Below are 10,603 nucleotides of genomic sequence, written 5' to 3' on the forward strand. Positions count from 1 at the left end.
ACGACTGCCATGTTTGCGTTAAGAACCAACCCCATACATTTCTATGGGAGATTCTTTGAATTGCTCATTAGAAAGTCTCTGGGAAGGGGAGCTTGATTGTTTAGGAACTGGAGTGGTTGTGACTTATATATATATATATATATATAAGTATATATACTTTTTTGATCCCGTGAGGGAAATTTGGTCTCTGCTTTTAACCCAATCGGTGAATTAGTGAAACACAAACAGCACACAGTGAACACACAGTGAGGTGAAGCACACACTAATCCCGGCGCAGTGAGCTGCCTGCTTCAACGGCGGCGCTCAGGGAGCAGTGAGGGGTTAGGTGCCTTGCTCAAGGGCACTTCAGCCGCGGCCCACTGGTCGGGGGTCGAACCGGCAACCCTCCGGTTACAAGTCCAGAGTGCTAACTTGAATCACCCCATGTATTTCTATGGAGGATTCTTTTAGTATTGTACTGTGTCTCCTCATTAGAAAGTCTCTGCACTCAAGTCAAATAGAAAGTCTCTCCACACAAGTCAAATAGAATGTTTCCCTAACTTTCCCTAATAAAAAAATAATGTCCATGACTCACCATTTAATTATTGGTACAATATACCAACCAATGATTTTAGAGCGGTCGAGTAGCGTCAATTTTTATTTTTTTTTTACTTCTTTAGAGTGGGAGATGAATAATTGAATAAGGAGCATTGAATAAACAAACATGAGCATCTCAAGTAGTAAGCTAATAACCAGATATATGCCAGTTCTGTGTGGAAATATATTTGTATTAATGTATTTTGGCAGGTAAACTTTAAACCACTACAACAAAATTCCCTGATATTCCACGACTTTGACCCCAGAATGATAAAATTCCCTGACTTTTCATGTCTGGAATAGACTTTCCAAAATTCCATGATATTCCAGAAATTCCATGACCCGTGGGAACCCTGCTGATTATAGTGCCTGCTCTTTATTAGTATTGACAGATGCAGTAGTAATCCCTAGCTAAGGTCTCCTCTACACTGTAGCTTGAATTTTATTCTCTTTCGGTAAGTTGCTTTGAATAAATGTAATTGTCCGAGGTGTAAAGCATAAAGCTTAGATTGCATCCTTCTTCAGGTTCTCAGAAGCCAAACAGCCAGCAAGGGGAAAATGAATAAATGACCAAATAATAAAATACAGACAGACAATGGAGAGCATAGTGAAGTTGAAAGAAAAATAAAAAAAGGGAAAGAAGTAATGAATATATGCAGTGGAGAAACGAAAAGGAGGGATGTAGTCAGGCTGAGAGGTACAGAATGATGGACACAGAGGAAAGGATGGAAAACCATTTAGAGAGAGAGAGGGAGAGAGAGGGAGGGAGGGAGAGAGAGAGGGGGAGTGAGACAGACAGAGAGAGCGAGAAAGAGAGAGGGAGAGAGAGAGAGATACTTAAGTGATCCTTGAATTAAGCAGAGTTAATCGGAGAGGTGATGAAAATAATGGATCAGTGTGATAAATGGCCCTCAATCAGCTGAGGAGAAAGGACAGAGAATGAAATGGCAATAATGAGACTAAGAGAGGAAGATAGAGACGAGGACAAAAGACAGAGAGAGAGAGAGAGAGAAGAGTGCTGACATAAAATCTGTGCTGATTTCCAGTTTCTGTCTCTGTCACCCAAGACAGTCAATCGTGTGGCAGACAGAAGGAGAGGGATAGATGGAGAGAGAGAGTGAGCGAGAAGGAGAATGAAGCAATTTAGTGAAGAGCCCCCTTGAAAGAAAGAAATTTATGGGAGCGAGAGAAGAGGAGGTCAGGAAAATAATGGCCTGATAATGTAATTGAGAGAGAGAGATAGATAGATAGATAGATAGATAGATAGATAGATAGATAGATACTGTAGATAGATAGATAGATAGATAGATAGATAGATAGATACTGTAGATAGATAGATAGATAGATAGATAGATAGATAGAAAGATAGATAGATAGATAGATAGATAGATAGAAAGATACTGTAGATAGATAGATAGATAGATTTAGTTAATGGATGGATAGATGGATGGTGAGTAACACTGTTGTATTATTGATGATGAACCGTAAGGATGAACTGCACTGAAGCTCAAGATGATCTGAGATAAAGATGGAAATAAAAAAAAATCACTGACACTCTTTTTATTGTTATTATATTGTATGTGTACACAGGCACACACACACACACACACACAAACACACACACACTAATGGGAGACATTTGAGTGATTACCACAGCAACTCCTGTACACATATACTACTCATACTGGGAGATAATATCTTAGCACACCAGTCACTGCAGTAACTCATGCAGTAATGCAGTACAGTGCATTAACACAGTAACTCATGCAGTACAGTGCATTAACACAGTAACTCATGCAGTACAGTGCATTCATATAGTAACCCATGCAGTACAGTGCATTAATATAGTAACTCATGCAGTACAGTGCATTAATATAGTAACCCATGCAGTACAGTGCATTAATATAGTAACTCATGCAGTAATGCAGTACAGTGCATTAATGAGCCAGAGAGAAGCTTCCTTCCTGCCATAGAGCTGATTAACGGCGAACTTGTGCAAATACCTGTGCATAAATATTCATTGCACCTCAGCCAGCCCCGTTTGTGTGTGTGTGTGCGTGTGTGTTTGTGTGTGTGTGGGTGTGTCTGTCTGTCTGTGTCTACAGTATGTGTGTGAGAGAGACAGTGTGTATGCGTTTGCGTGCATGTCTGCATGCGTGCATGTCTGTCTGTCTGTCTGTGGTCACGAGAATCTCTTCCGTTCACAGTCCAGTATCAGATTGACCTTCACAAGCTCGTTACTCTCCAAAGAATAACGCAGCAAGTTTGTGTGTGTAAGGGTGTAAGGTCAGAGATACTTTCAGTGTAAACAGTCGAGCCATGAGACGGTTGGTTTTTTAATGTGTAGCATCAATGCAAGTTTTTTTTTTCTTTGTGTTTTTTTTTTTTTTACTCAGCTATCAGTGCATTGATTTAAAATGTAAGCACTAGCAGAATTTCTCTTCGAGGACACCCTAAGGAGGTCAGGAAAATATCAGGAAGGTTTTTTCGTCCTCTTCTCCTGCCCTTCACACCCTCTAACCTCTCCTTTGAATTAAAATACGGAGTCAGGCTGAAGCCAATTCCGTTGGCTCCACGTGGCTTTTAAAAAGCACAGTTATAATTATTTTTAATACGTTTATCTCTTCTTGTATTTATTCTCAAAGAAAAACCAGGCCTTGAATGTAGTGAATGATTTAAAATGCTTCTGTGCATGCATCCAGTGTGCCTGTGACTACTCCCTCAACCTAATTCGACATCACGTAATTAAACTTTGGCTTGAGAGGATGTGTCTAATTTGGTTTATACTCATCTGAGTGAGAGAAAAAAGGTTTGGTGGCAGTGTATGTGTGTGTTACTTTGGAAGTTTGTGTCTATGTCTTCTTTGACGGCCTGTCTCAAAGATTGTGTGTGTGTGTGTGTGTGTGTGTGTGTGTGTGTTCATGTACGTTTGTGCCCATGTATTCTTTGTCAGTCTCTGTCTCTGTGTGCATGTGTGTGTGTGTGTGTGTGTGTACTGTCTGTGTTTGTGTGCAAACTCCAGATGTTTGGTCGTGAGGGAGTGTCACGTATAAGGAATAATCATCACACTATCCACATTTTACTAAAGTAGGAGCAGGGAACCCCACTTCGTCCTAAATCTGCCTCTTGGGCAGCGGTGGGGGGTGCGGGCAGTGAGACATGAGGGATCCGGAACATTCAGACTAACCATGTACACTCTATGAGAAATCTCATCATTGATGGATAGGTGGATGGATGGATGTATGAGTATAGTATATATACTGTTTTGATCCCGTGAGGGAAATTTGGTCTCTGCATTTATCCCAATCCGTGAATTAGTGAAAGACACTAAGCACACATTGAACACACAGTGAGGTGAAGCACACACAGTGAACTGCCTGCATCAACAGCGGCGCTCGGGGAGCAGTGAGGGGTTAGGTGCCTTGCTCCAAGGGCTCTTCAGACGTTCCTACTAGTCTGGGTTCGAACCAGCAACCCTCCGGTTACAAGTCCGAAGCGCTAACCAGTAGGCCACGGCTGCCCAAATGATGGATGGATGGATGGATCTTATGAGCCCAAATGTGCTCCTAGGGTTGGTATGAGGAGGGCAAAGCAGTGTCCTGAATCTTCAGAATAAGGATGTCTTTAAGTCTTCCTTTCTGTGGGTCGACCTCTTCACTCTCAATATGCCGCCCTCAATCACACCATGTCAAAGGGCCTCAATAGCCCAATCAAAAGTGCTCTTCTTCCTTTGACTGCAGACACATATCAGCATGGTGTCTGACAGAACGGATGAGAGTGTCCCATTATCCACCTAATGAGCTCCCATACAACGTTTCACTTGAAAGCCTATCACCCAAAGCATCCCAATCATTCTGAACAGCTCGTCTGTCATTGGTTGAGATTGAGCTGCACTGTAGTCGTCTGATGTTTTGGCAGAAGGCTAGATTAGGTACTTTACTTTCTCCAGAGGGAAACTGTTTTTCAGTGAGTAAAACATTGTCGCGTCAGTCCACAGTAGCAAGGCACTGGTCAAATTAGAACCTTAGGGAGGACATATAACTAGATTAGAAGTGCAACTAGATGCACAGATATGATGTTATCACAGCTTATTATACGGCTCTTCACAATGCAAGTAGAATGCTCCATTGACTTGAATGGGATTTCCGAAAGTTCTAGCGGTCATTATTTCTTGGGAAAGGACCTCTGAAAACAAGAATGACCGCTGTCAATGGCAACGGAGTTTGTCCTTGGAACTTCATTCAAAAGTGAAAGCAGACGGTTGATCAGCTGTGTTCTAAAGAATGTTTGATTCAAGTTCAGCGTGTGTTGCGAACTATTTGTTTCTCAGCAAAAGCCACAATGAAACAGTAACAAATAAGTGTAAAGAGACATATCATGGAGTTTATTTTTTCGTTTTGGCAAGTAGCCGTATAATAAGCTGGATAATGTATAGAACGCCGGTCATCATGGGAAAATAAGTCCCTTCAGGGCGAAACAAGACCCCTCCGCTGGCGCGTCGGGGTCCGGTTCGCCCTGTCGGGACTCATTTTCCCCATAATGACCGGCGTTCTATACATTATCCCTTACATAGAATATGATGTCCAAATCTGTTTTGCTTCATTACTCTGCTTTGCTAAGCTACTCTATAGCTCCCTGTGTATTATTTTACTAATAGCCATCCAAGTCAAGTCAAGTCAAGTCAAGCGCATCTCATACACAGAGGTCATTCAATGTGCTTTACATAAATAAAAGCATAAAAGGGCAATAGTGAAGGAATAGTTTAAAAGGTAAAGATCATAATAATAATATAAAAAAAAATATAAAAAAAATCCACGTGCCTAGCTAGGTGCCTTTTCCTGCTGACATTGTCATTTTGGTCTTCGATGTGACATGATGCTCCAGAGCACATCAGCATTTCAGGAAGAGCCTTTTCATTCACCTGCCCTTGTCCCAGTTGGCTGGCATCAGCATCAGCATCAGCATCCGTCTGACTCAGTGCACTCGCAGGTCACCACAGCCACACCGAGAGGGTCTTTGTGTGCGAGTGTGTGTGTGTGTGTGTGTGTGTCTGTGTGTGTTTATGAGTGTGTTTATGAGTGTATGTGTGTGTGTATGAGTGTATGTGTGCAGAGGCGTAGATTTGCGTGGGGACAGAAGGACGTGTCCACACCAATGTCAAATTACGACTGAAATGTCCCCACCAATATTCAGGTTGAAATGGGGAAAAAAGTGCTCACATGCGCTACACAAAGAGTTAAATCAAGACCCTTTTTCTCAGCCTTTAAAAGGTGCTAGCCACTATTTGCTGTGATAAACAGTTCGCGAGAAAAATAACTTCAAAAGATTTAATATTCTCTGCGCCCATTTCCACATCCATTCGTCTCGGTGGAATATCGTAGGCCTACACACTCTTCAGCCAAACACATGACAAACCATATATCAGAATAAACAGCAGACCTTACCGAACACAAAGGTGTAATGCATTCCCGTGTATAGTTAGCTTTTCATGAGTAATCCGGTTTTGAAATAAATTGTAGCAAAATTCAACATGGTCTTTCGGCTTTAAGCATTTCTTAAAACTGAGCTGTGCTTACATTGCCTAGATATCTGTAAATATTAGAATCAGAGAATACTGTATACAGGCAGCTCACGGTTAAGAGTTTGTCAATGTAGCCTTAATGGTTTCTTTTCACAAAATGCTAAGCATGCATGTATTTAAGTTTTTAAAACTTAAAACTGAGCTGTGCTTAAATGGGTCAGATTAAAATCAGATTATGTAGGCGACACTAGGGTGACCAGATTTGGGTTTGTGAAAAAGAGGACACTTTAGCGGGGGTTTTAAAGTTTTATATGTGCAAAAACAATAATTACAATAACAGCGGGGCTGTTAAGCTCTATACTCGCAAGATACATTTGGATGGCGACCCATCTTTAATGTTGCATAGCCTATCTCTAAATTTGATCCAAGGTGTTTCTAAACATACATGAATCTTTTACAGTAGCTCTATAATTTTGAACAATCTGTTTTAGAGCTTAATAGTCCTGACCTATGAAAACAGTTGTGTTGATGGGGACTGATGTCGATATGTTGTCCATTTTCTTATATCTATTCAATCATGTCTGGCCTATTATTAGGCCTACCTCTTTTCAATCCATTATTATTAGATATTTCTTTTGTAAAGAAATAGGCCTACATCTATCCCTCATGTTATGCCAACATATTTAATTCACCTGAATATAGGATGCAGTAGATAGAGGATTATTGACATCTGCTGTTGTCAGTGTGCAGGCTATCCCTTAAAGACAGTTTAAAGGTTCAGCTAAATAAATAGCTCAGACAATGGCAGAAGTGCCGTTCGTCATGTTATATTTACAGTCTATGGTTATGAGGTTATGTGCCATCAAAATTATTTTGGAGACGTAATGTTAAGGTCAAAAAACTCTGTCACTTTAGCTGATGAGCTCACACCCCTCGCTGCCGTTCGATGCTTTGCTGAACATTGTGTAGCCTACCTGTAGGTCGTTGGCACCTTTATTTGCGACCGACGCGTAAGTGCCTGCTTTGCAGGTCCGGCACTCAGCTTCATGTTGATATCGACCGAGACAAAAACATGGAAATTTACGTTTTAATTCGTCAGTGAACTTACACTAAACAAGGAAGTTTGCGCTATTGAGGTGACTGACTGACCAATTAAATGTTTGAGATTACTATCGACCAATGACGGTAGCTAAGGTCAGGCTCTACACCCTACACTCTCCACTCAATGCAAAGCGAACTGTAGGGGGAGGCCGTGACTAGTATGTGAATGAAAGACATGGATATATATCTATGAATGAAAGAGAGAGCAATGCAAATTCGCTGTAAACATGTTTGAGGCTAGAATAACAAAATCCTGGACGACTTTGAAATTCCGCCTGGACACATTTTTAGGTTTCAAAAAGAGAACATGTCCGGGCAAAAGAGGACATCTGGTCACCCTAGGCTACACGGTATAGTTAGATCAAGTTGGACAGTAGCACAATTTAATCATGGATAGTAGTTGGACAGTAGCACATTTTAATCATTTTATATATCTATAGTGGCTTGTGAAAGAGTTGTGGTGGGGGGGGGTAGTGTCTCCACCAAAGCTCAGACCAAACCTACGCCCTTGTATGTGTGTGTGAGTGGGTGCTCGTACTCTCCACATGGCCTCGGTGAGATGGAGGTTGTTGTCGCACACACACACACACACACACACAGGTGTGTGTTTGTGACAGAGATAAAGAAGCACAACAAGATCCACAGCAGCAGTAACAGCAGCCCCCACCTCCCCCTGCTGCCCTGGGTTTGTCAAATCCCTGTCCTGAAGCTTTGCAGCAGAGAGTGAGAGAGTGTATGTGTGTGTTTGTGTGCATGTGTGTGTGTGTGTGTAAGATTTGGTTGTGTTATTGTGTGCAAGATTTGGTTTGTATTGATCTAAGTGTGAGATAAAAAAAAAAAGTGTTAGTGTTAGTGTGTTAGTGGCTGTGTTGGTGTTAGTGTTAGGGCTGTGTTAGTGTGTTAGTGGCTGTGTTGGTGTTAGTGTTAGGGCTGTTTCCGACCGGGTGCGTGGCGTGTGTGTATGTGTTTGTTTTGTGTGTGTGCCCGTGTGTGTGTGCATGCGCGTGTGTGCTTGCAGAACAGATCATGCTGATCCAATTTCAGTACCTCTGCAGCAGTGGCAGGGAAATCGGATTGCAGCGTGGCACCCTGTCCCCCCACAGTGCCAAGTGTTGGGTTCACCCTGTACCCCCACAGTGCCAAGTGTTGGGTTCACCCTGTCCCCCCACAGTGCCAAGTGTTGGGTTTACCCTGCCCCCCACAGTGCCAAAGGTTCAGCATACACACCTAGCCCTGCCACTGCGCTGAGCCGCGCCACGCCATGCTGTGCCAAGCATACAAAAGCCCTTCCAAGCACCTTTGATGTGCCCACTTCAAGAGTACACTGGCAACTCCCTGCACAACCATAAACTGTTCGACCCAGAGTATAAAGAGGCACCAGAGACAAAACCACCTGCCGGTATCCACAAGCACAACCTGGAACAAAACATTCGAGAGAGAGAGAGAGAGAGAGAGAGAGAGATGGAAAAGAGAGAGAGGGTTTTGAATGCAAATACTGAATACATTTGGATATATATTTAACCATTTTGGATCCATATATCAATGTTTGCTTAGCCTGGCTAACGTTAGACCTCATCTCATTGAGATGGGGTCTGGGAACTACACGTTCATTTTCTCTCGTATTTGAAACGTGGTTTACAAATGCCCAGAGCCGTTTATTGGGCACTACGAATGTCTATCAAATGCATCTGTACGTAGCTCATAACGGCTCGTCATCGTCTTGCTGTCCCCCCTCCGTTCTGTGATTGGTTCCTTTGTTGAGGTGAAAACGAAGTCCATGGAATCCAGGCTGCCTAGCAGCGTGAATAAAATCGTGCGCATGTCAGCATGGGAAAACCCAGGCTAATGTTTGCTATGTTTGACATGAATTCTGTATGTACATCTTATGCTTTATCATGCAGTGAAGACAACATTTGTCATGAGAGAGGGAGAAACAGGGTAGCACAGTGCTGTGCTACATAGACAGTTTGTTCCCTTAAAATGATAAGGTTCTATCTGGCATTTTTGTCAAAATTGGGTAATTGACATATTCTTATTCTGTGACACATTAATTAAGAAGGTGAGGTGTTTCTTGTAGTTGTATGCATTTTTGGACGTTATATTTAAAGAGGTTTGTTCCGCTTATCGGTATAACTCTATGGAATTCTAAGACTTTGAAGCTCAGTATCTCAGAACTACACAGAACGGAGATAGAACCTTATAATTCTAAGGGGATGTCTGAATGCTCCTCGCATTTTTGTTTTTTATTTCGGTTGTGCTGAACTGCTATCAGCGCAAAGCCCAGGCAGCACTCACAAGCTTGGCTTAGGAACAATACAGGGAGGGTGAGAAAAGGGACACAGCACTCAATTTGCACTTCTGCCAAAGTTGTGCCATCCCTCTGACTACATGTGCTGCACACAGCCACCTCCTAAATTGGACACTTCTGAAAAGCACCAATGTCCCTGATGTAGCTACCGGTTTCGGAAACAAGTTAGGCCTGGATTCAGATGACTAACCCAGTGGCCCAGGTGAAAAAAGTGCACTAAAAATAAACTTGATCTGAAGTACTAATTAATATACATCTTAAGAGCATTGACTCTTAGCCAGTGAGCTATTTTGAAACACTATGACATTGAATTTAAGCATATCTTTTTTTGAAAAATAAAAAAAGGCTCTGGCTCTGTCCAGTCCAAGAGGTGTTTCCTAGGTTTTACCATTAGTTAGCATACGCGCACACACACACACACACACACACACACACACACACACACACACACACACACACACACACACATACATGTGTGCGAGTGCCCTAGGGGTCCTCTTCAAAGTGCCTCTATTGCTTAATCAGATTAGATCTCCTTGGTTTGTTTTTCAGCCAAAGTGGATGCATTTATCATAAAAAAATAGATACATAAATAAAGTTTTTAAATCAAGGTCAACACTCAACACTACTTTAAAAACTTTATAAAGCTGACATATGTAAGTCACTTTGGTCAAGAACTGTCTGCTAAATGTAATGTAATAATAAACGTCAACGTTTCAATCGCTCCATGGACGTTTCGGGCCTGACGCCCACATTCACACCGGCAATTTCTACTTTATCATAAAATGTGCAATTGTGATACTAAGCCACCTCACTAAGCTCAACTCATCCAGAATTCTCTTGAGAAATCTATGGAATTGTAGAATTCATTGGACTCACGACTCTATTAAGGTTGATGGTGTGTGTGTGTATGTGTGTTTGTTGTGTGTGTGTGCATGTGCGTGTGCGTGTGTGTGTGGTGGTGTGGTGGTGATGGGGGGGGGGGGGGGTAATTCAGTATCAGCATTAATCCTGCAATGCTCTCTTGAGGGAACTATGTTGTTGTCACATTCACGGGAGACTGACAGCTAGAGAGAGCAGGACAGACAGAGAGTGAG

This window comes from Alosa sapidissima, chromosome 18 (genome assembly GCF_018492685.1).
Source record: "Alosa sapidissima isolate fAloSap1 chromosome 18, fAloSap1.pri, whole genome shotgun sequence".
Classification (NCBI taxonomy): Eukaryota; Metazoa; Chordata; class Actinopteri; order Clupeiformes; family Clupeidae; genus Alosa; species Alosa sapidissima.